At 41.1% G+C, this 25,161-nt stretch overlaps 1 pseudogene; it reads left to right on the forward strand.

The window, feature by feature from the left end:
- The first annotated feature begins 11,851 nt into the window (after window positions 1–11,851).
- LOC100447971 (large ribosomal subunit protein eL8-like) lies at window positions 11,852–12,681 on the forward strand (annotated as a pseudogene).
- Window positions 12,682–25,161: the final 12,480 nt, after the last annotated feature.

The following is a 25,161-nucleotide window of genomic DNA, read 5'->3' on the forward strand; positions in this document are numbered from 1 at the left end:
GATTCTGATTAAATGACTCATGGGTGGATCCTAAGAATCAGTATCTTTAAAAACATTTTCCAGGGGAGTCTTAATGCATGGTTAGGGTTAGGAACTGCTTCACATTACAGGAAAGGAAACCCATGCTCCTCTGAAAAGGGAGGAATCTGGATTCCTTTGCTAAGGCTGGCATAACCAAACACCACAGCCGGCTTGCTTAAACAACAGAAATTTGTTGTCTCACAGTTCTGGAAGTTGGAAGTCCAAGATTACAGTCTTGCTTCCTCGTCTCTTGGTCACTCTTCTGTGCATGCACCTCCCTCCCTCCTATAAAGATACCAGTTTTATTGAATTAGGGCGCCACCTGACCAGCCTCATTTTAATTTAATTGCCCCCCTTTTTAAGACCCTTTCTCCAAATGCAATCTCATTCAGAGATGCAGGGAATTGAGATTTGGATATGTTAATTTGGAAGGAGGGGGGCAAATTCAGTCCATAACAAAAAGAATCATAAATTCTTTTTCCTTCCAATATGATCTCTTCACCTCTTCTCCTTCCAGTTGATTCAACACCCTGCTGCCAGATGAATCTGCTCAGATTATATCATTCCTCTACTCCAAATTATCCATAATCCCCATTGCATGAAAAATAATGTTTTAAATCCTTAGCCTGATCAAACAGGCTCTTAACTCTGCAGCCCAAGTTCACCATTCAGCCTCACATTCATCTTCTCCCCTAGGTGACCTACCCCTCCTGCTGAACTGGTCCTCCTCAGGAAACTCCTATTTCTTCTTATTCTGGGATGCAAAGCAATCCAGTTTTGGCTAGGCCTACTCCTCAACTCATCATCAAGTGGTGGGTGGAGGGTTTACTACTCACTTTCTTTCTCTCTTTTTTGACTTTATTCAGGAATGATTGGCAAATAAAAATTGTATATATTTAAGGTAAACAGCTGGTTGTTTTGATATATGCATACATGGTAAAATAATCACTATTAAGAGCTAACTGAAATACTCATTACCGCATATTGATTGATTGTGGTAAGAAATGCTTAAGATTTATCCTCTTAGCAAATTGCAGTACAGCACATTATTGTTAACTATAGTCACATTGCTGTATCTTAGGGCTCCAGAACTCATTCATGGTCTTGTGTAACTGAAACTTCTACCCTTTGATCAACATCTCCCTTTTCCCTCTCCCTTTGCCACATTTCTTTCTTTTACCAAGACCCTGATCCCTGAAGAGATTTTGAATTTCCCAAAAATGTGACTGTAACAGTCACTTTTTCCTTTGGCTCAGGAATTCCTCCAGACTTTGACTCCTTTAGGTCCCCTTGAACACCGGCACTAATTGTCTCTCCTTTGCACTGAGCTCCCTCTTCCAGCACAATGCCTATATGGATTTGGAGGTCCAACCTCAGACTGCTAACTCCAGCTTTCAGCCACTCTCCCTTGGCTCGAAGCACAGCCATCTCAGGCCTGCCCCGCACAACCATCAGAGAAGGCTCTGTATGGGCAAGGGTCTTCGTGTGTTGTGTTCACTTAGATGTCTCAAGAGCCTAGAACAGTGCCTAACACATTGTGGGCACATGGTAAAGATTTCTTGAGTGAATGAATGCATGGTAAATATTTCTTGAGTGAATGAATGCATGAATGGGCACATCCATCATGACCTGACTGAGGATGAGGAATCATTCCCACTTTGTAAAGTAAATTCACCTGTGTTGGGGGGAAGGCCCTTATTTTCACTTAAAGCTGTCTATCATGTAATGGGTTATTTAACACAGTCATAATAACTAGAACCCTGATTAATACTACATAGCATTTGTATTACCCTTTGTACTTTTCAATGCATTGTCCCATTTATTATCTCAGTCCATCCTCATAATGATCTCATTTCCCTATTACAGATAAAAATGAGGCAGAAAGGTAGCAGGACTTGATAAAAGTCACAGAGCTGGTCGAGCACAGAGATGGGATCAGAACTGGGGCCCCATCTGCAGCCCTGGGCTCTCCTGGTGCTGCTACTGCTGGGCTGGCACCATGCCCTGTCAGACACCATCGGGCACACATCACCGTCAACACTCACAAATCTGCTTGCTGCACCTGAAGGGATTGTGCAGGATGTTGATGAGTTTCATTCGGGAAAGAAATATAAAGCTTAAGTAGCAGGTGCTTTCATTCACTTTGTACATTTGGGGTATTCACAGGTTCCTACCAAATCAGGATAAGAGAAAAAAAGCTATTATTATTTAAAATTATAACTGCCCCTTAAGGAGAGAAAAGAAAAAATGGGGAGTGACTAGTCAACACCCCTTGATATACAAAGGTGGACCTGATGGTAAGTTCAGAAGAAGGCTAGCAAGAGCCCAGCTGTTGTGTCAGGAATCTGAAAGCAGCTTAGCTAGGTAGTTCTGGCTCAGGGAGTCTAACGAGGCTGCAGTCATCTGAAGGCCCAACTGGGGCTGAAGATTTTACTTCCAAGTTCACTCACATAGTTTCTGCCATGCCTCTGTTTCTCACTGACCAGAGGCCTGAGTTCCCAGCCACATAGTCCTGTTCATGAGGCTGTTCACAACATGGCAACCAACCTCCCCCAGACTTAGAGATTCGAGACAGGGCATGAAGCAGGGACAGATGAGGGCGAGGTGCCTAGGAGAAAATGTAAGGTGGCCCTTATGAGATCTCCTCCAGCTCAAGCCCTGAAAGAGTGTTCAAGACAAAGTTGCAGTCTTTTTTATAGCCTCATTTTGGAAAGGATATACCATCTCTTCTACCACATGCTAATATGAGGTGACTGCACAAGGGTGTGAATTCCAGGAGTGGGGGATTACTGGGGGCGATCCTGGATGCTGGCTACCACAGAAGTTATTCAGCTTTCAGGCCACACACATGCAAGTTCTCCTGTAGATTATGTTTCTTTCTAAAATCCCAACTGGATTCCATCAGACAGGTGTGCATTACCAGGAATACAGCTAAATGGGCTCTGTCTTTGCAACAGCATTATTAGTAAAATCCTTTTAACAAATGTCTGTGAGGCAAGCACTTCCTTAATTAATTGATGTAGGAAGCAAATGATGTGGCAGTATACCAAGGAATTTAGAGTTTGGAGTCAATCATCCACATTTGAATCCTGCTTCTGCTGATTACTAGCTGTTGTGACCTTGGGCAAGTCACTCCCCTTCTCTGAACTTTGCCTTCATATCTAGAAAAATACTAGCTCCTAAGGAACTCATGAGGAATATGGCACAATTCATTCATCCCTTTAACAGGCACTTCCAAGTACCTGGCTCATCATCTGTGCTGAATTAAATGCTTATTAAATCCACATCTAAATCTAATCTGATTGTCAAGGGTCTTCCTCAAATATTGCAGGAGGATATTAGGAATTACAACTGAAAAGCTTTCACATACTTTGTAAATGTCTTTCCTTATTCTATTACCTCTTTTTAGTCAAATTGCTTTATTGTCCTAGGAATGTTTCTTCATCTATAAGCTGTAAAAAATTAACTATAAGTAAAATTAAATATGCGGCTCAATGAGGAAAAAGCAAAAAGTGATGGGGGAGTGTGGAGGAAGGAGGAATTAAAATGGTGAATATTGCAGGACATTTTATTTTCTGCTGTTTCTTCTTCGTTCTGTAAAGTTATGGTACTATGATTTGATCTATCTATCTCCCAAGATTACTGAGAATCAGAATGAATATTTAAAGAGCAAATATTCCACTGTATCTGCCAGAGTGCCTGATACTGTAATAGGAAAAAAAAAACAGAATAATTGTTTGTTGACTTATGAAGCAAGACTTTCTAATGTTGTTCTCTTTTCACCAAAACTAAAAGGGTCTAAAGATTCCTTTAAGCTCTGGCTTGTGGTCCTGCAGTGGTGGCTAAACTATATCATGAAGAAACACCTTGCAGGCATGCACTTCCCAGCTCCACCTCCTCCAGTTCCAGTGTTTTCATGCTGGATTCCTGCAGTGGAAGAAAGCCACTAGGAAGAAACAGCTAAAGCGACAAAAACATGGGGAATGAAAACACTGTATTCTAAAGTCTGCTATCAGATAGTCAAAGACAAAACAGCCATTATTGTCTACAGATAGAATACAGGCTCTGATAGGATTAAGAAACCCATTCAGTGTGCTCTGTGTGGACCAGCAGGAGTCAGGGACGACAAAGAATGCTGGAGATGTTGTGTGACTTACAGATTGAGGCTGGAAGATGGGGAAAAGGAGGAGGATGAAGAAAGGAGGTCAACAACATGCCAGAACCCGCAGGACTGATGACAAAGGCAGTGCGGGAGACCAGAATATGCCACTCCAAAATATGAAGGATTGTTGAGCTGACAGCAATTAAGAAGAAGCAGATACAGAAAAGCTTTCTGCCTTCCATTTGTGTAAAAGCAGGACAAAGATTAACAATCCCAAAAGGTATCCTGTGCACCCCTCCTCTACCAGGGAGAACAAAGGTTAACCATTGAAAACTACTTTGGACACATCATCTGGACGTGATACCAGAGGAATCATTATTAACAAGCTTTACTAACTACCCTTAACCTGCCTTCCCTCAAGATGCTGTCCCTAGAGATTCAAAGTCCTTTTCCTTTGTCTTGTCACTTCTCTAAAAATTCACTCTTCTTTGTTGAAGACGTTAAATTGGCTGGAATTCAAAGCCACTTCTTTGAGAATTACTCATTCTCTGGGTGTCTCCCATGTATATATGAAATATACATGTTAATAAACTTCTGTTTATTTTTCTCCTGTTAATCTGCCTTTTGTCACAGGAGTCTGTTCCAACTAAGAAACTACAGGGGTTATTTTTCTCCTATAGCAGCCAGTGAGAAATTCCCAAAGGAATGCACAAGAGACATTTTAAAATCAGTGTTTGATATTCAACTTTAAGTTAATTCAACATCTTCAACAAAGAAGGATAAATTTTTAGAGAAATAACAAGACAAGGAAAAGGACTTAAAGTTGTTCCCTACCCTGGGCTGTGTTTCTTTTCCATTATCCGCATACCCTAAAAAAAAAAAAAGGCTTACTATTCACAACAGATTTGTGTTGATTGTGCTTTCAGAAATTAAGGACAAAGATGGGAAGGGGTAGCGTCCAGCCTGGAGCAAAACAGAGGTCAGTGAGTGCAGGATCCAGGAGCACAGACTAGAGCAGGTAACCACGGACAGGCAGGCAGCCCCGGGGACTGACAAGGAAGTGGAAACCTGCCTCGGCAAACCTGCTATCCCAGGGAAGGCACTGGCACACCCCTCATGGTACTTGAGATAGGGTTTATTTATAAATCACTTAAACCATTCTATCACAAGACCAGAGGATTTGAGAACATTTGACAACATATATTTGTATGTACGCATACATATATATGTACATGCATGCATGTATAATGCATATAGTTAAGAATATATGTGTGTATATGTTGACACTTAAAATAACTTGATAACTGCATGTGCTTAGGTGATATAATGTATATAAAATGCTTAGCTCAGTTCCTGGCCTACAGTGTTCTTCAGTATTACTTAAGCAGGAGCATTAAAAAAAAAAAGAACCCTAACACCTGGTCCTAGGTTTCCTTTCAGGAACAGGCAGTGCTTTTATTTAGAACAATGCACAAAGGTGAAAGATGCAATCCTGAGAGCAGGAACTGTTGTTTGGAATCGCTTTTCCTCCCGACTTCCTCTCCAGGACATAGGCCAATGTCTTGAAACATTTTTTGATTGTTGAGACTGGGGGTGGGAGGACTGGTGTCTAGCAGGTTGAGGCCAAGGATGCTGCTAAACATCCTAGAATGCACAGTTCAGCCTCCGCAACAAAGCATGGTCAGGTCAATATGTTGACAGTGGTGAGGTGAGCCAAAGAGACAAAGCAACAAGTGTGATCGATAAAGTGTTCTGCATTAGAAATAAACAGGAATTCATAAAGAGAGAAGAAAAGAGAGATAAGGAAGCAAGATAGAAGAAATATGTCACCACTATTGACACATTGGCCTGACCATGCTTTGTTGTGGAGGCCGTCCTGTGCGTTCTAGGATGTTTAGCAGCATCCCTGGCCTCAACCTGCTAGACACCAGTCCTCCCACCCCCAGTTTCAACAACCAAAAAATGTCTCAAGACATTTGCATATGTTGTAGGGAGAGAGTGAGAGGAAAAGAAAAGGATGGCTAAATAAATAACATGACCAAAACGCTAGAGAACTTTTAAGAGCTAATAACGTCTAATACGCAATCTGAGATTGTTTTCATAGATCTCAACAAAACCCTTCCCTTGTCTCCCCAAACCTTCAGTAAAAGCTGCCACATGCAAAGACCTTGAGTGAATAGATTGTGCAGGTGTGTGTGTGTGTGTGTGTGTGAGAGAGAGAGAGAGAAAGAGAGAAAGTAAGGAAGTCTCACATCTGTGTCAGAGAAAAAAGACAAGCATCAAACCCAAAAAAAAGAATAGGAATCCTGTAGAGACAGAAAGCCAGAGACAAAAGTGCCTGAAATAATAAAAGCACCTAGGAATTAGAGAACTCTGAAAGACGGGATAGATTTTTCCAGAGCACTTGGAATGTGGCTTTGAACCACACTTCATGTAGATCATAAGGGACAAGGAGTCTTAGCTTCCATATAGATTCTAGCTCTCATAATTATAAATTTTAATGTAAGTTCATTTTATACAGTCATTCTCAACTATTTTAGCTTTTGTATAAGGTCTAAGCTCAAAGAACCCTCCTGTATTTTTAAAAAGAAGTACTCAACCTGAGAGATCCCACTTGCCCACAGCATATGAATGAGTCCAGGGAAGGCCAACCAGATAGGCAGCACTGGCTTCAAAGTGGGGCCAGAGCCCACTGTAAGTCCCTCTAGGAATGTCACACATTATAATAGGATCAAGTATGATGAAAATACAGATGTGAAGTACTTTAAACTGAGATGTTCTACTTAATAGGCAAAGAGATAAAGCAATATTTCCTCTGTCACAATACTATAAATTCGAATATAGTCTGTGGAAGGAAAAGGTGATATGTATTGTTGCGGGTCAAAAAAAATTGAAAAAGAAAAGTAAAAAAGCAGGATTCAGAAAGCTCAATTTGAAAATAACAGAATCTCTCCCAGGAATGACAAACACTAACTTGCAAGCAACAAGAAGGCTTAGCACCAAAGATCAGTTGGCTGACAATTAAGGGAGCACAATAAAACCTTGAAATGCTCTGCCATGAGAGTTGTTACCAATGTGTAATGGAATTTAGCAATAAAAAATAAATAAAACAATAAGAGCTTTCTATTTTCTGCTAGTATGAAATTCCTGACAGCTCATATAACCCCTTGGTGTCCAGATCTCAGAAGCCACTTAACGAAACAATGGTTGTCCAAGACCAGAAAACCTCTGCAATAATAGTTTTCCTGCAAACCATGAGTCAAAAGAAATAAGACATAGCCTGACACTCAGCCTCTCCTCCAAAGGTTTTAAAAAACCAAAGTGAGGGCTAACCTCCTCCATACAGGCCATGTCAGTTATCTGGACAACATCACAGAAGTATACACTGCTTGTTGAGTGAACTGAGCTCCAATCAACAGAGAAGCTTTCTTTGAACTCCTGACAATTTAATTTAGCTTAACAATTACATCTGCAATTTGATCATAAAACCTTCCCCTCTTAATGGCCAATAAAAGTGATGCTTCCCCTAAGACATGGAAATCTAACATGATTAAGGGGGGAAAAGAAGAGAGTCTAACTTATTTGCTTCAACCAAACCTTCCCCTCAACGTTCACACCAGTTATCCATCCCAATCTCCATCAATCTTCTTTGTTGTGACTGCCTATTGATTAGATTGGCAATACACAGAGAACGATGTGTGAGTTCTCTCTGAATTGATCCTCAAGGCAGTGGAGAGAGTGTCTCCAAAGAGTCCTCCTTCTGTGGGGCTAAGGTGGAATTCAGAGCAGTTATTTGTTTTTCTGCTATTGAGTAACCATTTTACTATCTATATGTATCCCATAACATCATGTCATTGTAAACCTTGAATATACACAATAAAATTTATTTTAAAAAAATATATATATACAAATTCAACTCTCACAATGTGGAAGCCAGAGGTCCCAAATCAAGGTATCAGCAGGCTGCACTCCCCATTAAGGCACTAGGGGAGAACCCTTCCTTCCCTCTTCCACTGCTGCTGGCTGCAGGCATTTCTTGGTTTGGACTGCATAACTCCAATCTCTGCCAACATCTTCACATGGCTTTCGTCTCTATGTGTCTAATCTCCTTCCGCCTTTCTCTTATAAGGGCACCTGTTATTGAATTTAACTCCCATTGGGATTATTCAGGATGATCTCACCTCAAGATTCTTACTTACATATGCAAAGACCATTTTTACAAATACGGTTATATTCACAGGTTTCAGGGGTTAGGATATCTTTTGGAGGTCACTCTATAATTCACTACACTGGTATTACCTGAAGTTCTTTCATTACATTTTTGCTTCCCCAGGCCACGATTAGATAGAGAAAAAAAAAAAGCCCAGGCACAGTGGCTCACATCTGTAATCCCAGAATTTTGGGAGGCCAAGGTGGGTGAATCATCTGAGGTCAGGAGTTCAAAACCAGCCTGACCAACATGGAGAAACCCCATCTCTACTAAAAATATAAAATTAGATGGGTGTGGTGGCACATGCCTGTAATCCCAGCTGCTTAGGAAGGCTGAGGCAGGAGAATCACTTGAACCCAGGAGGCAGAGGTTCGGCCTCAAAAAAAAAAAAACCATCAGCAGACTCTTTCCCCCTCTTTTCCACTATTCTTCCCCTGTAACAAAAATATGATAGTAGCTAACATTACTTGCCCTCTTTCCATGTATAGGCCACACTATAAGCATTTTTATGTTTTCTACATAAGGATCAAATTTAATCTTCACAAAAATCCAGTGAGGTAAGCATCACTTTTATCCCCATTTTATAGATGAGAAAATAAGCAGAGGAATGTTAAGAAAACTTGGCATGTGTCCCCCAGCTGATAAGCAAATTAAACCAGGATTTGAACCCAGGCAGCTTGCACCTTTTTTGACAACTTTATTGAGATATAATTCACATACCATATAATTCACTCATTTTAAATATACAATTCTATGGTCTTAGTGTATGTATATATAAATATATATTTTGTTTTGTTTTTTCAGACAGAGTCTCACTCTTTCTCCCAGGCTGGAGTGCAGTGGCACGATCTTGGCTCACTGCAACCTCCGCCTCCTGGGTTTAAGCAATTCTCGTGCCTCAGCCTCCCAAGTAGCTGGGATTACAGGCTTGAGCCACCATGCCCAGCTAATTTTTTTGTATTTTTAATAGAGATAGGGTTTCATCATGTTGGCCAGGCTGGTCTCGAACTCCTGACCTCAGGTGATCTGCCCACCTTGGCCTCCCAAAGTGCTGAGATTACAAGCATGAGCCACCATGCCTGGCCTTGGTCTTAGCATATTCATAGAGTTTTGTAACCATCACCGCAATCAATTTTAGGATATTTTCATCACCCCAGAAAGAAAGACCTTATCCCAATCCCCCATTCCTTAGGGCCCGGGAACTGCTAATCTACTTTCTGTCTCTATAGATTAGCCTATTCTGAACATTTCATATAAATGAAATCATATAATATGGCCTTTTGTGACTGGCTTATTTCCTTTAGCAGGAGGTTTTCAAGGTTCGTGCATGCTGCAGCATGCATCAGTACTTCATTCCCTTTCATGGCCAAATAGTATTCCATTATATGGATATACCACATTGTGTATATCCATTCCTCAGGAGATGGACATTTGGATTATTTCCACTTTTTGGCAGCCTGCACTTTTAACTTCTATGCTCCAGGTATTTCCCCAATCTGAAGTAATTCTCTCCCCAGAAAGATTCATCACCATGAGCCAAGAAGATAAAATTACTCTAGAGAAAAAGTTTCAGGGAGATATTTAATGACTCAGAGTTTTCATCTAGAATAAATGGGAAATAAGTTGTGAAGAATAATTCTCTTGTTTGGCAACCCTTTATTATGTCTCCACAATCTCACCTGTACTTATAACTCACCCTTGCACTTACCTGATTGTCATGAATGCCACAAACTATTATTAAGTGCAAACTGTGTATCAGGAATTATGGGACACAGAGATCCTTACTGACTTCCTCAAGTCCCACAGCTCATCAGGAGCAAAGCTAGTCAAGGAATCCACATCCCCTGCCCTTAGGATCATTGCTTTTTCCTTTGCACCACAGGGTCTTCATTACCTGTCTGAATCCTCAACACTGCAACATTTATCTACCCAAGAGAATGCCTGAACCAGCACATTTCTTTAAACTTTTCAGTATAGACAAGTTTAACATATGTAAAAGTAGAGAGAATAATGTAATGAGCCCCCACGTTCCTTTCACTCTGCTTCAAGACAATTATCAACTCATGAGCTATCTTGTTTTATTCAAACCCTTCCTACTCCTCCAGCAGTGCGGTGGTAAATGCAAAACCATCAGCTCTCCCTGGAGAAATCCCTGATTTGTAGATTTCTGTGACTGACTTCAAGTTACCAACATGATGGTGCCAACTGAGGATTGGAAAGAGATGTGCAGAAGCACAGTTATATGGTATTTTCACCATATAGATACAATCAATGCAATAATTTCAAGAGCACAGATCATAGTAATTGTAGTAAAATAACTAGCAAGCAGTAAGTTTTGAGTGTTTATTAGCTTCTTAAATTTTTTTAAGTGTAAGTTCATAGAATTTAATTTTTAATAATGACTCTTTACCACCAGCTCACAAAATTCCTGAAATTCTGACAATCAATTCTTTCCAACAGGTACACGCTGGCTCTACCTCACTGCCGCACTCTTCCATCCACAGATTACTTTCTTTTAATTCCAGACATTACATTACTTTATCCATAAATATTTTAGCACATATCTCTAAAAGATAAAGACTTTTTAAAAACAGAACCACAATATTATTATCACCTGTAAAAACTTTAGGCTGGGCACGGTGGCTTACACCTGTAATTCCAGCACTTTGGGAGGCCAAGGCAGGATGATCCCATGAGCCCAGGAACTGGAGACCAGCCTGGGCAACGTAGGGAGACCATGTATCTATAAAAAAAACTAAAAACCAGCCAGGTGTGGTGGCACATGCCTATAGTCCCAGCTACTTGGAAGGCTGAAGCAAGAGGATTGTTTGGGCCCAGGAGATCAAGGCTGCAGTGAGCCATGATCACGCCACTGTACTCCAGCCTGGGTGACAGAGCAAGACTCTATCTAAAATAATAATAATAATAATAATAATAATAATAATTCCTTAATATTCCCTCATTGTTCCCTAACTGACATGTAAATTCTTAATAGTTTGTTTAATTTAGAATGCAAATAAGGTTCCTAAACCTTTCATTGATTCATATGGCCCAGAACACTGTTTTAATTTACAGTTTCTCTCTCTCTCTCATGCTCCCTCTCTCTTTTTCCATGCAAGTTGTTTGTTTATTTGTTGAAGAAACGAGAGAGTGGTTGCCCTTTCAGTTTTCTTTATTGGCAAAAGCTCTAACGTGGTAATAGAACTGGATGTCCATAAAGTACAAAGCATCTGCTCTGGGAATTCCACTCTTATGGGCACTTGTGGCTCAGCTCTTTAGGGTGGGCATCTGCTGCTCATGACCAATGGAGTCCTAGCCATGAAAATCCTAGCCCTATAATATGAAAATGGGGTTTTTAAAAAAATACTGAAATCAAAACAAACAAGCATGTATTTGGATAGTTGAAACATGGAGAACAGCACTCCAGCCCCCACCACCCAATAGGGAAAGAAATACCCGCCACCACATTCACAAGCCCGCTACCACCAGCTTTCAAAAATGGCAAGCCCACTCTCCTCCCGCCGCCCAAGATGCCGAAAGGAAAGAAGGCCAAGGGAAAGAAGGTGGTTCTGGCCCCTGCTGTCGTGAAGAAGCGGGAGGCTAAGAAAGTGGTGAATCCCCTGTTTGAGAAAAGGCCTAAGAATTTTGGCATTGGACAGGACATCCAGCCCAAAAGAGACTTCATCCGCTCTGTGAAATGGCCCCGCTGTATCAGGTTGCAGCGGCAGAGAGCCATCCTCTATAAGTGGCTGAAAGTGCCTCCTGCGATTAACCAGTTCACCCACGCCCTGGACCGCCAAACAGCTACTCAGCTGCTTAAGCTGGCCCACAAGTACAGAACAGAGACAAAGCAAGAGAAGAAGGCTGTTGGCCCGGGCCAAGAAGAAAGCTGCTGGCAAAGGGGACGTCCCCACCAAGAGACCACCTGTCCTTCGAGCAGGAGTTAACACCGCCACCACCTTGGTGGAGAACAAGAAAGCTCAGCTGGTGGTGATTGCACACGACGTGGATCCCATAGAGGTGGTTGTCTTCTTGCTTGCCCTGTGTCGTAAAATGGGGGTCCCTTACTGCATTATCAAGGGGAAGGCAAGACTGGGACGTCTAGTCTACAGGAAGACCTGCACCACTGTCGCCTTCACACAGGTGAACTCGGAAGACAAAGGCACTTTGGCTAAGCTGGTGGAAGCTATCAGGACCAATTACAACGACAGATACGATGAGATCCGCCATCAGTGGGGTGGCAACGTCCTGGGTCCTAAGTCCGTGGCTCGTATCGCCAAGCTCGAAAAGGCAAAAGCTAAAGAACTTGCCACTAAACTGGGTTAAATGTACATTGTTGAGTTTTCTATACATAAAAATAATTAAAATAATACAAATTTTCCTTCAAAAAAAAAATGGCAAGCCCAGGTCACCTTTTGTCACATTTTAGCAAAAAGCAGCAGAAGCAGGGTTGTAAGGCAAAGAGAAGGCTGGCTAGTTTGAGGAAGAGTTGGCAGGTAATACTAGAAAGCTTATCTGTCTGAGATCTCATTAGAAAACATCAACCTTGAAACTTCAGCTTTCTCCTTTCCCAGGGAGTTCTGTGTGGGCTGCTAGGGTTTCGGCACCAGTTGTCACTGCAAATGTCGTTTGGCAGGGGCAAGAAGCACAAGAATCTCTGACATGCTTCTGAAGGGTTTCAGAGATGAATCAGCGCTTCTGCATTTTTCTTCTTATTTTTTTCTCTTCCCAAATATAGTACCGGGAATGAAAACCTCGCTCATCCTATTTCCCAAACTTGGCAGTTATGACAGTTTTATTGCACTGCTTTGTTAAAGCGTAGCCATAGATTTACATAATTAAACCAAGGTCTGCTTTCCTCTCCCCTGCATCTACATCTGTCACTCACTGCAGTGTGGCATGGTAATTCCATCTCCTCTGCGCAAGTGAGAACTTGGAGGCTTGGGGTGGCATCACCCCCTGGTACCAAGGAATATTCTCTGATGGAAACAGAGATGATGAGTTTTGACCATGAGTGGAGATAAATAATTTCCTGCCTTTCAGCAGGAAGCTACTGGGCCTTTTTCATTGCCTCTCAGAGCTGAAAGGGCCCTTGAAAATCATCTCATATAGAGTGTGCAATCTGGTAATTTGGGCCTGATTTGGCCCACATATTTTTTAATTTGGCCCTTGTAATGTGTATGTTTGCTTTTCATTTGAATTAGTTATCGATACTTCAAATTGGGAAATTCATCTAAAAAGCCAAATTTAGGGCTTTTCTTGAAAAACTTATTAGTGTTGTCCATGTGGGGGCCTTCATTTCCTGCACACCAGTCACCTCTGAGCTGACCAGCAGCTGCTCACTTCAGGTAGAGCAGCAATCTGCAGTTACTCACAGTTGTCCCCCCTCCCCTATCTCTGCATCCACCTGCAGTTCGCACGTATCTGACTCTGTAAAAATTTGAGTTTGTAAACTCCTTCACATTACAGGTGAAGAAGAGAAACTCCAAACAGGTTCCTAAGTAGTTAGTGACAGATTCCCAGGTTTCCTGACTCCAAACAGTATGAACAACCTTTTCTTTGATGGAGGTGTCCAAAGACCTGAGTTCTGACTCCAGCTCCATCGCCTATTGGCTGCGGCATCTAAGCTCAAGATTGAACTTCACTGACACACACATTTCCTCATGTGTAAAATGGGGCTGATGGTAGCATATTGTCCGCCTCACTGGGCTTATGAGGACTAATGTGTTTATGGAAAAATTGAGAAAAGCCAAAAACCCTATATAATCTTATTCTTAATATTATTAGTGGTATGTTCATGATAATATTTTCATTTGCAATTTCCAGCTCACAAATGTCTACACTATTCCAAAATATTACTTATTAAGTACACCCCTCAATTCAACTCAGAGTCCTTATTGAGCATCTACTATGTGTCCAGGCTTATATGTTGATGTGCAGAAATATATGGGGAGATGAGATTGTAAGAACACAGTATAAATGAAATGACTGACAAAATATGTGGCATATAATACATAGTACAAGTTATAAGTCTGTATGTTGCTTAAATAACATAAGATGGCTCCCAGAATTACATTTCCATAAGATGGCTCCCAGAATCTCAGAAGCCTCAGATAAGAACCTTTGCATTCTCTATTCTACAGTGTAACAGCAGCAGCATAAGTACTAGCAATTATTGAATACCCATAAATGCACCAAGCACTGATCAGAGCACTTTACATGAATCATCCCCATTTAATTATCCCCATTTAATTCCTCACCAACTCTGTGGGGTAGGTGCTTCTTTATTCTGCTTTTCCAGTTGAGGAAATTGAGACACAGAGGTCAAGCGACTTGCCCAAGGTCACACAGTAAGCAATGGAGCCAGTAATCTGAGCCATGCTCTCTTACATACACCAGTGTGCTGCTTCTCTCACTCCCGCTCTGAATCAAGCTCCCTGTGACTTCCTTTAATCCTCCACACACACTCTCTGCCCTACCCCAACTCCAAGTCTCTTAAGCTCATTTCCTTGAAATTTTTTAACCCCACCAGCCCTCTCCTTTCCTCTACCGGCTTCTGCCTCTCCATCTCCTGTCACAGTCAAGCAAGCCCAGTCAGGAATATTTTCCCTCCTGCCTAGACCAAATTGTAATCATCACAAAGATGATTGTTTACTCATTGCCCTCATCACACTAATGCTTATTAGGCTCACATTACTGCTGAAAGGGAGTGTGACTTGATCTTCAGTGAGTCATTAAGTGCAACCAACACTCACCAAAGGCATTGTAAATTGATGGTTGTGATAATCCTCCTAATTATCAGTTTCTTTTTGATGACCTTCTTGTTATCAGCAAGTATGTTGAGTAGTTATAGAACCTTAATAGTCCCTGTGTTGGCAAGCCAGTCTTCTGGAGAGAGAGTCCAAAATGCACCGTGGATATGCATTTTGTGAATATGCGGGTGGGATTACATGCACACAGATATTGATTTAAATTCTGCCTGGTTCCATAAACTACAACAAGATGCTACAAAAGAAAAGCAGGTGGAAAAGGAAAGAAAAGCAAACAAAGGATCACAAACCGGGACCAGGAGTAAAGCTAAAACTGCATAAGCACAGACACTACCATTGGCCACAGATTTCCCTCTTATGTTTTCAAGAGCCCACTGTGAAAGGAACAACTTGGTCATTTGTTTCACTAAAGGGTCTCTAATAAAAATATCTAAAATGGTTGGTGTAAGAAGTACAGTTAATATTAACAAGACCACAAGGGAATTTCACCTGTGGAGTCCTTATAAGAGAGACTTTATAGAAAGTAAACAAGCAATGACCTCAATAATACCCTTACAAGACTCACATGGATAAGAGTCATCTGTCTTTCGCCTACCTTCATTGTAGATGATGGTAACATAGCCAAGCACAATTCAGAAAAAGTGATTCTTGGGGTAGGAGGAGGAGGGATGAAGGTGCACAAAAGGTTGAATCTGCATATATTAATATATGTTAGTACACATTATATATGCATTAATATGTAATTTTTTTAGTTGTTACCAAAATTACCAATTAAAGATGTATCTGTTATACTACCTGCAAGTATAGTGAAAATATTAGCCAGCAACTAAGATTCCTACAACAGGTAAGTATAATCATAACTGAGTTTGCTTCCTGACCATGCCTCTCTTAAAATCATGGTTAATCTAAAAACATTACTAGTTCCAATGTATATGCCTCTGCCTCTTATTTCCCCAGAGCTCAGTTTTCCCTGTGAGCAGATAGTCTGTGATTAAATACTTGGGCTCAGGAACCAAGCAGCTTGGGTTTCAATCCTTACCTCCTTTATGACTTTCAGTGGGATATTTGACCTTTTTATGCTCTCATTTTTTGTAAAATGGAGGTTCCTAATAGTCTCTACTTCATAAGGTTATTGCAAAGATTAAATATTAATAGATGTAAAACCCATGAAGAGTACCTGGTACACAATAAGCACTCACAATAAATATTGCCATTGTTCTTGTTGTTATCATTATTCCATGAAACTGAGTCTTAGTTTTTGTGTGCTGCCTTCTCACTAAACAATAGCCATTGATTAGGAAGATCATGGGTCTCTGGGGGCTTTCCTCCAGAAAGAACTTGATAATACTATCAGTAATCTCTAGTTATTCCATGATTTGCCTCCCAATTAGATTGCAAGTTCTATAGCATCATAGATATTACATAGTCCAACCTTCTCATTTTACATTTGCTGGAGAAAACAGATTGTCAGTACAACTAAGTAACATCTCCAAGGTTAAACAGCCAGTGACTGGCAAACCAGATCAAGAAATAAAACCAGCTGGGCACAATGGCTCATGCCTATAATCTTAGGCACATTGGGAAGTTGATGCGGGAGGATGGCTTGAAGCCAGGAGTTCAAGACCAGCCTGGGCAACATAATGAGAGTCCAGCCCTACAAACAAAAAGCTAAAATTAGCTGGGTGCAGTGGCATGCACCTGTAGTCCCAGCTACTTGGGAGTGGCAGGAGGATCACTTGAGCCAAGGAGTTTGAGGCTGCAGTGAGCTCTGATGGTACCACTGCACTCCAGCCTGGGTGAGAGAATGAGACCTTGTCTCTATAAAAAATTAAAATTAAAAATTTAAATTAAAAAAAGAAGTAAAATCACTTGATTTCCAGTCTAGTCCTTTTACCATTAGGGCATCTGTCTTCCCACCAAACCTATGACACACAGCAGCCTCTTCTACTTTCTTATCTATTTCTTAGTATAATGATGATTCTCAAATGTTCCTCGCCTACCCAGACCCTTCTCCAGTGCCACCCAGCCAACCACCTGCCTAACCCTGTCACCTGGTCATCTCACAGGCATTTCAAATTCTACTTGTTCTGATGAAACTCATCTTCTTCTCTAATATGAAAATTCGCCCACATTTTCTCTCCCTACTGTCCACACAATAACACATGCAGAAAAATCAAATTTGTCCCCGATTCCTCCCTCTCTCTTATCCCATATACCCAGACTCTGCAAGCATTGCTTATAACACCTACAAATTACTTCCCAAATGTGTCCTTTCCTAATAATCCCTAAATCACTGCCTTAATTTGGTTTAAACTTTTCTGCAGCCATTTGACTTGTTCCTCTTAAGAAATTATAAGCTCTCAAGAAAAGCAGAAAGTAAATAGCACTTACTGAGCCCTTATTGCATGCCCAGACACTGTGCTAGGAGCTTATATGTGCTGTGATCATGACTCACATGGTATCCTAAGTTTACAGATGAGGAAACTGAAGCTCATTCAAACTGTTTATAAATGCTGGAATGATGTTTGAAAACCAACAAGAGCTATTGTAACAGCCTAAAACTATTGTTATCAGAGCCTATTACAACTCTAAGCCCAAGGGAAAGAGGAGGGAGTAGTTACCAGTACCCAGAAGAGAGAGTAGCTGTATGGAAAAGGCCTTCCATCAGGAGCTGTGGCATTTAGTAGAGGCATGCAGCCAACCACAAAGAATAGGTAAGGAGAGAACTGGAAAAATAACTAACTATCTTCATTCCCTCTCCTCCTTCCATCAGCCAAATCCACCTGGAACCTGAATAGCAAGACAGCTCATCAGTGAAATCCATGAGTCAGCCTCCGCAGTCCCAGAACAGGGTATCGAAGAGAGAAGGGTAGATCTAGAGAGTCAAACAGAAGAAATCCAGCAGCACATACAACTCGTAAACAATGGAGCCAGGATTTAAACTTAAACCTCAGTGGTTCCGCATTCCTTCCTACAAGTCTATGAATTTATAATATTGTGAGGTTTCTGTGGGCAGAGAATATTTCTGTCATATAGGAAGCATTGAGTAATTATTTACTGAACTGAACTGAAACTAGACAGAATCTAATTTCATGGCCCAAGTGAGCAGGGCCTCTCCTTGGAAGCTTTGTAAACTGAGTTATATATGTTTAAGTGTTCACTTATCTCCCTTTCTTAAATCACTCTACCTTACACTGGAGTAAACCTTTCTATAAAGGGCCAGATAGTAAATATGTTCAACTTTGCAGGCCATATAGTCTTTTGTCACTACTACACCACTCTTCACTTCACTCAGAGTGAAGGCAGTCGTTGACAATACATAAACAAATAGGCATGGCTGTGTACCAATAAAACTTTACTTATGGAATGTGAAATTTGAATTTCATATAATTTTCATGTGTCACAAATATTCTTCTTCTTTAGAATTTTTTCAACCATTTAAAACTGTAAAAAAAATTATTAACTCACAGGTTATGGAGAAATAGGCACTGGCCATATTTGGGATGTGGGCCAAACTAAATGCTAAACTCTGTCTTGATGAGTCCATCTGAATGCTCAGGATATCCTCTGGGGCAGATCATCACACATGTAAGGCCCTTCCTGACTACCATGCCTGTTTAAAACCTTATCTGACCTGTGCCTCATCTCCTCCAAGTCTTGTCAACTAACTACACTCATCTGAAGAAGCAGTCCAGAGTGAGGGCTTACCTTGTGATTATGAGGTACTCTCCGCTCAGTGAAAACCATTGTGGTAGCTGCCATTTATTAGCTCTTAAAATGTGCCAGTGACTGTACTAGGCACTTTACGTGGATGATCCTATTTAAACCTCACAACAACTCAAATCAAATTCCAAACAGCAGTAGCATAAATGATTAAAGCAAGCCAGAGATAATGGTGGGGATATTGGCAAGTAAGAGCATAATGCTCTGTCTGAAAGGAACTTCACTGCCAAAAACCGAAAAAGGCGCTGAAGTGAATATAGAGGCATATGACAGAAGGACTGAGATGTTCTTGCTGAGGTCACTCAACCATGAAATAAGGGAACTTCTGCCTAAGAAGGAGGGTATCCTTATTTCCCAGGGTAGATGGACATTCAACTGCCCTTATCAATAAGGGGGAATAGCAATGGGATTTAGAGGCTTAAAAGTCTCATTCCCAATGTGCACGTAAAAGTATAATCCTTGCCTTTCCAACACTTCCAAAAAGCATTAGCTCTAGAAAGACAACGAGAGTGGAAAGAGCATAGATTCTGGTAATCCTACAATCCTGACTCTAGGATTTAGACATGGGGTGATCTCAGATAAATTAGTCTTTGGGTTTCAATATAACATCTACCTTACAAGATAATAGTGAAGATTAAATGAGAGCATGTATGAAAATATGAGCAAAATGCCTAACTTGCAGTAGCCATGTAAAGTGGTTCTCAGTATATGGGAGGTACGAACAATCTCTCTTGGTCTAAGCTTAGGTTTTACTGAGCCAAGCTTTCTCCTAAAGAGCAGCTCAGAGAAAGAACTCCAAACACTTCTCCCGCAGACTCATCCTGTGAATCCAGTCCAGTTCAGGATGCCATACAACCATTCAAAGCTGACAGTTCACTTTCTGAGGGAGCTGGTAGAATATGGTGAGTTTCAAAGTCATTTGCACTAACCCGGTTTGGAATTTACTCAGAGTTCATACACTTTGAAAAGCTTTCATATCCTCAGTTTGTACCTCAGAAAGAATAACAAATTTCATTTTGAGGTTGACAAACCTCCTTCAACCATCCCAGGCCCAACCACCTAGAAATCAGAGCCTTTGGACTAGGAATTGATTGTTGTCAGCTTGTCAAGAGAAATCAGACTCAAAGAGACTATTTCCTCACTGTCCCTGCCAGCACCATCAGCCTGCATCACCCCACACACCATCACCTACCTGTTTCCCCCATTTGCTTTTACTGTATAACAATCATTACAAACATCTCTTCCATACCACATCACCCACTGTAAGTACTTAAGAATGGGGGACGATGGCTTATCCTTCTTTGGTGACACCATATCACTTGATGAAACGGTGCAGGTACAAACTTGAGGGACTCAGATGCCCAGGTAAAGAGTTCAAATATCATTCTGAAGAAGAGAGAAAGGCCATTGATGGTTTGGGAGTAGAAGTAATATAGCATGGTCAATGCAATATTTGGGGGAATTTCCTCTGACAGTACATACATGAAACATTGGAAAGAGGGAAAATAAGAGAAGAAAAAAATTAAAATCCAGCAGGCCCATTAAGAGATAATTATAATCAGTGAAGCCTGAGATAGTGAGTGTCTAAAATACAATCGTAGCAACAAACAGGGAGAGGAAAGGATGGCTTTAAAACACATTCTGAAGATGGTGAATTACAGTATCCTCCAGGGTAGGAACCACAGCTGAGTTATCTTTGTGACTCCATTTACTCAGGACTGATATGCAGCCAACATCTGCCAATGCAGCTCTATCAGCTGTTAAAATACTGAAACACTTCATTACTTGTGAATATTGAAAGCACCCCTTTCCTGAAACCATGACCCACCCAACCCCGTGCCTGCCCCACCACCTTAGCCCTCCTGGAACTCCCTGAAACAATGCCTCTTCCAAATCCAGGAACTGAAGAGTTTACGCCTAGCACAAGCGAAGGCTTTGAGGACCTTGCTCCTGTGCTAAAGCTGATATAATTTCTGATTGGACAGTCTCCTTGCTGACTGTTACATAAAATCATGCCTTTTTGTTTAACCCAGCTCCTGGTATACAGTAAGTGATGAAGGAAAGAATGAAGTGATGGGAGAAGGGAAGGAGGAAGGAAGAGAAAGAGAGAAGGAAAAAGAAAGGAAGGAAAGGAGAGGAGGAGGAAGGGAGGGTGGGAGAGGAGGAGGAAGGGACAGTGGGAGAAGAGGAGAAAGGAAGAAAGGAACAGATTTTGATGACTGGTTGGATATGGAAACAAATGAGCAAAGAAGTCCTATACAACTATGGTCATACAGACTTGTGGCTGTGTGGTTATCGTTTTCTTTCAGAAAAAGAGAAGCAGAAGGAATAGTTAGGGTGGGATAAAGAGGGGTATGTTCTCTTAAAAATAAACTGCATTTGAGCAAAAGCTCATATGGGAGAAATAAAATTCAGGAAGGATTGGTTGGAAGCTGTGCAGTCCATGCATTCCTCCCTATACTCTAAAATCTACCTCTTGGATAGCCCAGGCCAGAGGAGAGCTATGAATCTTATGGACATCCTTCAAGAAACTTCTTTAGGCTCTTGAGGTCCATTGACTGTTCTACTTCTGAGAAGCTGGATGGCTTTTATTATACAATGAACTGTGTAACTAATCTTAGTTAGTCTTGTAAAGCCAAATCTGTGGTCCTCCTGCAGCATGTGTACCTCTGGGGAATCCACTCCATGGCTCTATTCTTGTTTTTCTTATTTTTCCCCACCCATCTCTAATTTGTGTTATCTTGTTATATGACATGTAAGCTCACTTAAACTGTTTTTGAACAAAGAGGAGACTAAGGTAACTCATACTGAATTTGAACTAAAGATGGGATATTCCAATGAAAATATCCAGTTGATTCAAATGTCCAAAATCAGTTCTTCATTGGGTTTCAGTGTGTGGGAGGCACTGTGAGAGCTGCATAGACGTGGAAGACATGACCTCTCAGAGCTCACAGTCTTTGGAGACAATGAAAATAAGCATACATCAGAAAAGATGGCACAATCTGTCAAGTAGGACTTGATTAACTGCAGAGTGAATATCACTTGTGAGTACTTGAAGGAGAGAGTGAAATCCATGTTAGTCATCCCTTGTGTCCTATGTGCTGAAAATGTCCCTCGGTGCTGCTGTACAATACGAGGATGGGGCTTCTGAGCCTTGGAATTTAATTTTATTTGGTATGTGAGCACCACTATGGTTGGATTCTCTCCAAACCTGCAGATACACATCACCCTTGTTATTTTGGGTGCTTTTTTTTGTTTTGTGGGGATACCCCACTGATTTGATGATGTGGCTGCTCATTCTCAAAGCACAGGCAAAAGAATGGAAAGGCAAGGGAAACCCAAAGAGTGAGCCCAGAGAAAAGATAGAAATGAATTTATTAACAAAATATACCAACTATCTAAAGCAGTCATGTGCCATCAACACAAATTAATTATCAAAAGGTGATTAGAAATGTATGGTGAAAGAGACGAAGAAAACCTACATTTGCCTCTAAATAGCCATTACCTCTTTCATCCTCACTGCCTTTTTTGTAAAAACAGAAAAAGCAAATCCTTGCCACATTCTCCCTGAAACCAGAGGTACTGAGTGTCTTCCAGGTAGGCAGCCTCATGCCAGCATTCCTAATGATAGAAGGATAAGTCATGGCCCCAGCCTCATGGGGCTGTGTGGGTCCCATGAAAAAATTCTCTAAAAGCTCTTGGAAAATGTACCAAATGCTACATAAACATGCCCAGGAATTTATTTTTAGGATGGAAACAAACAGGTCCTTTAAGATGCCTTCAGCAAGCTGAGGCAATTCCAGATCAAGAAAGGAAGATAATTCTGGAGCCACATGCCTTTTCTAAAAGTTCAGAGCTGGAAACCATTCCAGAAGCCCTATGCAAAGGTCTAGCACCCCATGAGTAGATAGAGAGATACCATCCGTCTAGAGGAAATAAAAGGTCATTTAGACAAGCTTGCCACAACTAGAGTTTAAATTCCAAGACTGGTTTTCTCTAAGCAAAAATGTGCCAATGTCTCCAGTCTCATTCTATGCTCATAGATGCTTGTTTCCCACACCTGGAGAACCCCTCTCTCGGATCTACCTCCCCACCAGACCCTAAAGAATGCCAAGAAGTGACCCACTCAAAAACAGTCTCTGAGAACCTACAAAGTCCCAAGCACTGTGCTAGGCACTGTGAATACAGAACTGAAACAAGGTCTTGATTTTCCAAAACCAGAGATTCTAGTGAGGCTACAAGCCAGCAAATTAGCAATCTCAAAACAGAAGGTTGCTCTGAGATGGTAAGCAACGGCGGCAACAAGAGTATTGAGGGACATGGCCAACCTAAGAGCAAGGAATGGCAGCCCCACCCATGGTAGCTCAGGAGCCAGCCTGATGACGTGACATTTGTCCTTTGGCTGTGAAGTGCTGCAGCAGCTTCAAAAGCTATGTCAACCACACAGAGGCCTGGAGACCAAAAGGAAGCTCTGAGAATTCCCTGTAAAATATGCAAAAGATGGCAGCTCCAGCTGAGCAGATGCTCAAGAGAAGCCCCAACTGTGTCATCAACAGTAATGTCGTCTTTTGCCAAGTCCAAGAAGCCTCTCCTCTGCCTGTAGCCCCACGCATTTATGAGGATTCTCCTCCACCTACCCCAATGCTCCCCGGAATCAACACCCCCATGGAGCACTCCAATGGGTGTTTCCCTCCATTTAAAGCTCAAAAAGGAAAAATAAAAGGTAAGATGCAAAAAGATTAACATTTTCAAAGTAAAGTTTTTTAAAATCTGACTTTTCTGAAGCCCCTTGGTGCCTCCCTCTGGTTCACCACGAATGACCAGGACAGACAGATTCCAGCCACCTTGGGATCCCGGCCATAACCAAAAAGGACCCAGGGAGTGACAGATAAGTGGGAGACTAAAGAAAAAGATGTGGAATTTTCAGGCTGAACTGAGAGCCTCAAATTCCTTAAAGAGTGAAATATAAATACTCACTGTCAAAGGCCATATATGTAAATTCAGCAATTTGTTGAGAAATAGAACTAGTTGTAAACTTAATATTAATGGGAGCTAGGGATAAAATAAGACATAATTCTTGCTTTCACAGAGGTGACAGGTGAGATAATAAATAAACCATGACCCTAGAGAGTAAGTATTAATAACAGACATACAAGATACTGAGAGAAGGGAGAGTAATTAAATGGAACAGGGACAAACGGGAAAGAAGGAGGAGGGCAGATCATGGCAGACTTCCTACAGCAGTTGACTTTTGAGTTGACTAATTAATGCTAAAATATGAATGGCCTGTACACAAACATTTATAGCAGCATTATTCATAATAGCCAAAAAATGAAAACAATCCCAATGTCTATCAGCTGATGAATGGATAAACAAAATGTAATATATCCATATAATGAATATTATTCAGCCATTAAAAAAATGAAGCATTGATACATGCTATGACGTAGGTAAACCTTGAAAACATTACACTAAGTAAAAGAAGCCAGAAACAAAAGACCATAGATTGCATGATTCCATTTATATGAAATTTCTAGAATAGGCAGATGCATAGAGACAGAAAGTAAATTAGTAGTTGCCTAGGGCTGGCGTTTTGGGAGAAATGGGTATGGGTTTTCTTTTGAGAGTAATGAAAATGTTCTAAAATCTATTATGATGATAGATGCACAACTCTGTGAATACTCTAAAAACCATTGAACTATACACTTTAAATGGGTGAATTGTATGTGAATTACATCTCAATAAACCTGTTTTTTAAAAATGCAAGTGGCCTCTTATGCCTTAATTATTAGTTGATAACTGCTCGTCTGCAGGTACTTTGAAAACTTCACCTCAATGGTCTGCGAAACGCAGGTACTTTCAACAGACAGAAAGAGTAAAGGAGACATTCTAGTCACCAGGTCTCCTGCTTCGCCCATGCCAGGAGCACACCGGCACTTCCCCGTGCCTGAGCAAGCTACCTCTCTCCTTACCATCATCAGCCTGTTCCTATGACAATTTGTATTAGCCCTATTTGGAGGTCCTCAGAGACATCCCTTTGTGCACTAGTCAAGTGAAACAGCAGGCTGGAAATACTAAAATGCTCATTACTGCATGGAAAAATGATCTCAGACTAATTCTTAAATGAACGTTTGATTCAGTATGAGTCTGATATAATCTCTCCTCTTTCTGACAATGATTCCAATATGCTACCATCTGCAGAATTCCACTTTCTCTCTGAAAGCAACTTCCTGCCTGGATAATACAGTCAGTGGAAACGCAAAAGGAGAGCCATATGTCACAATACATGCACATTGCATTCCATGCTCGCTCTCTTGTCCCACTATTATTTTTCA

This window comes from Pongo abelii, chromosome 8, assembly GCF_028885655.2.
Source record: "Pongo abelii isolate AG06213 chromosome 8, NHGRI_mPonAbe1-v2.0_pri, whole genome shotgun sequence".
NCBI lineage: Eukaryota > Metazoa > Chordata > Mammalia > Primates > Hominidae > Pongo > Pongo abelii.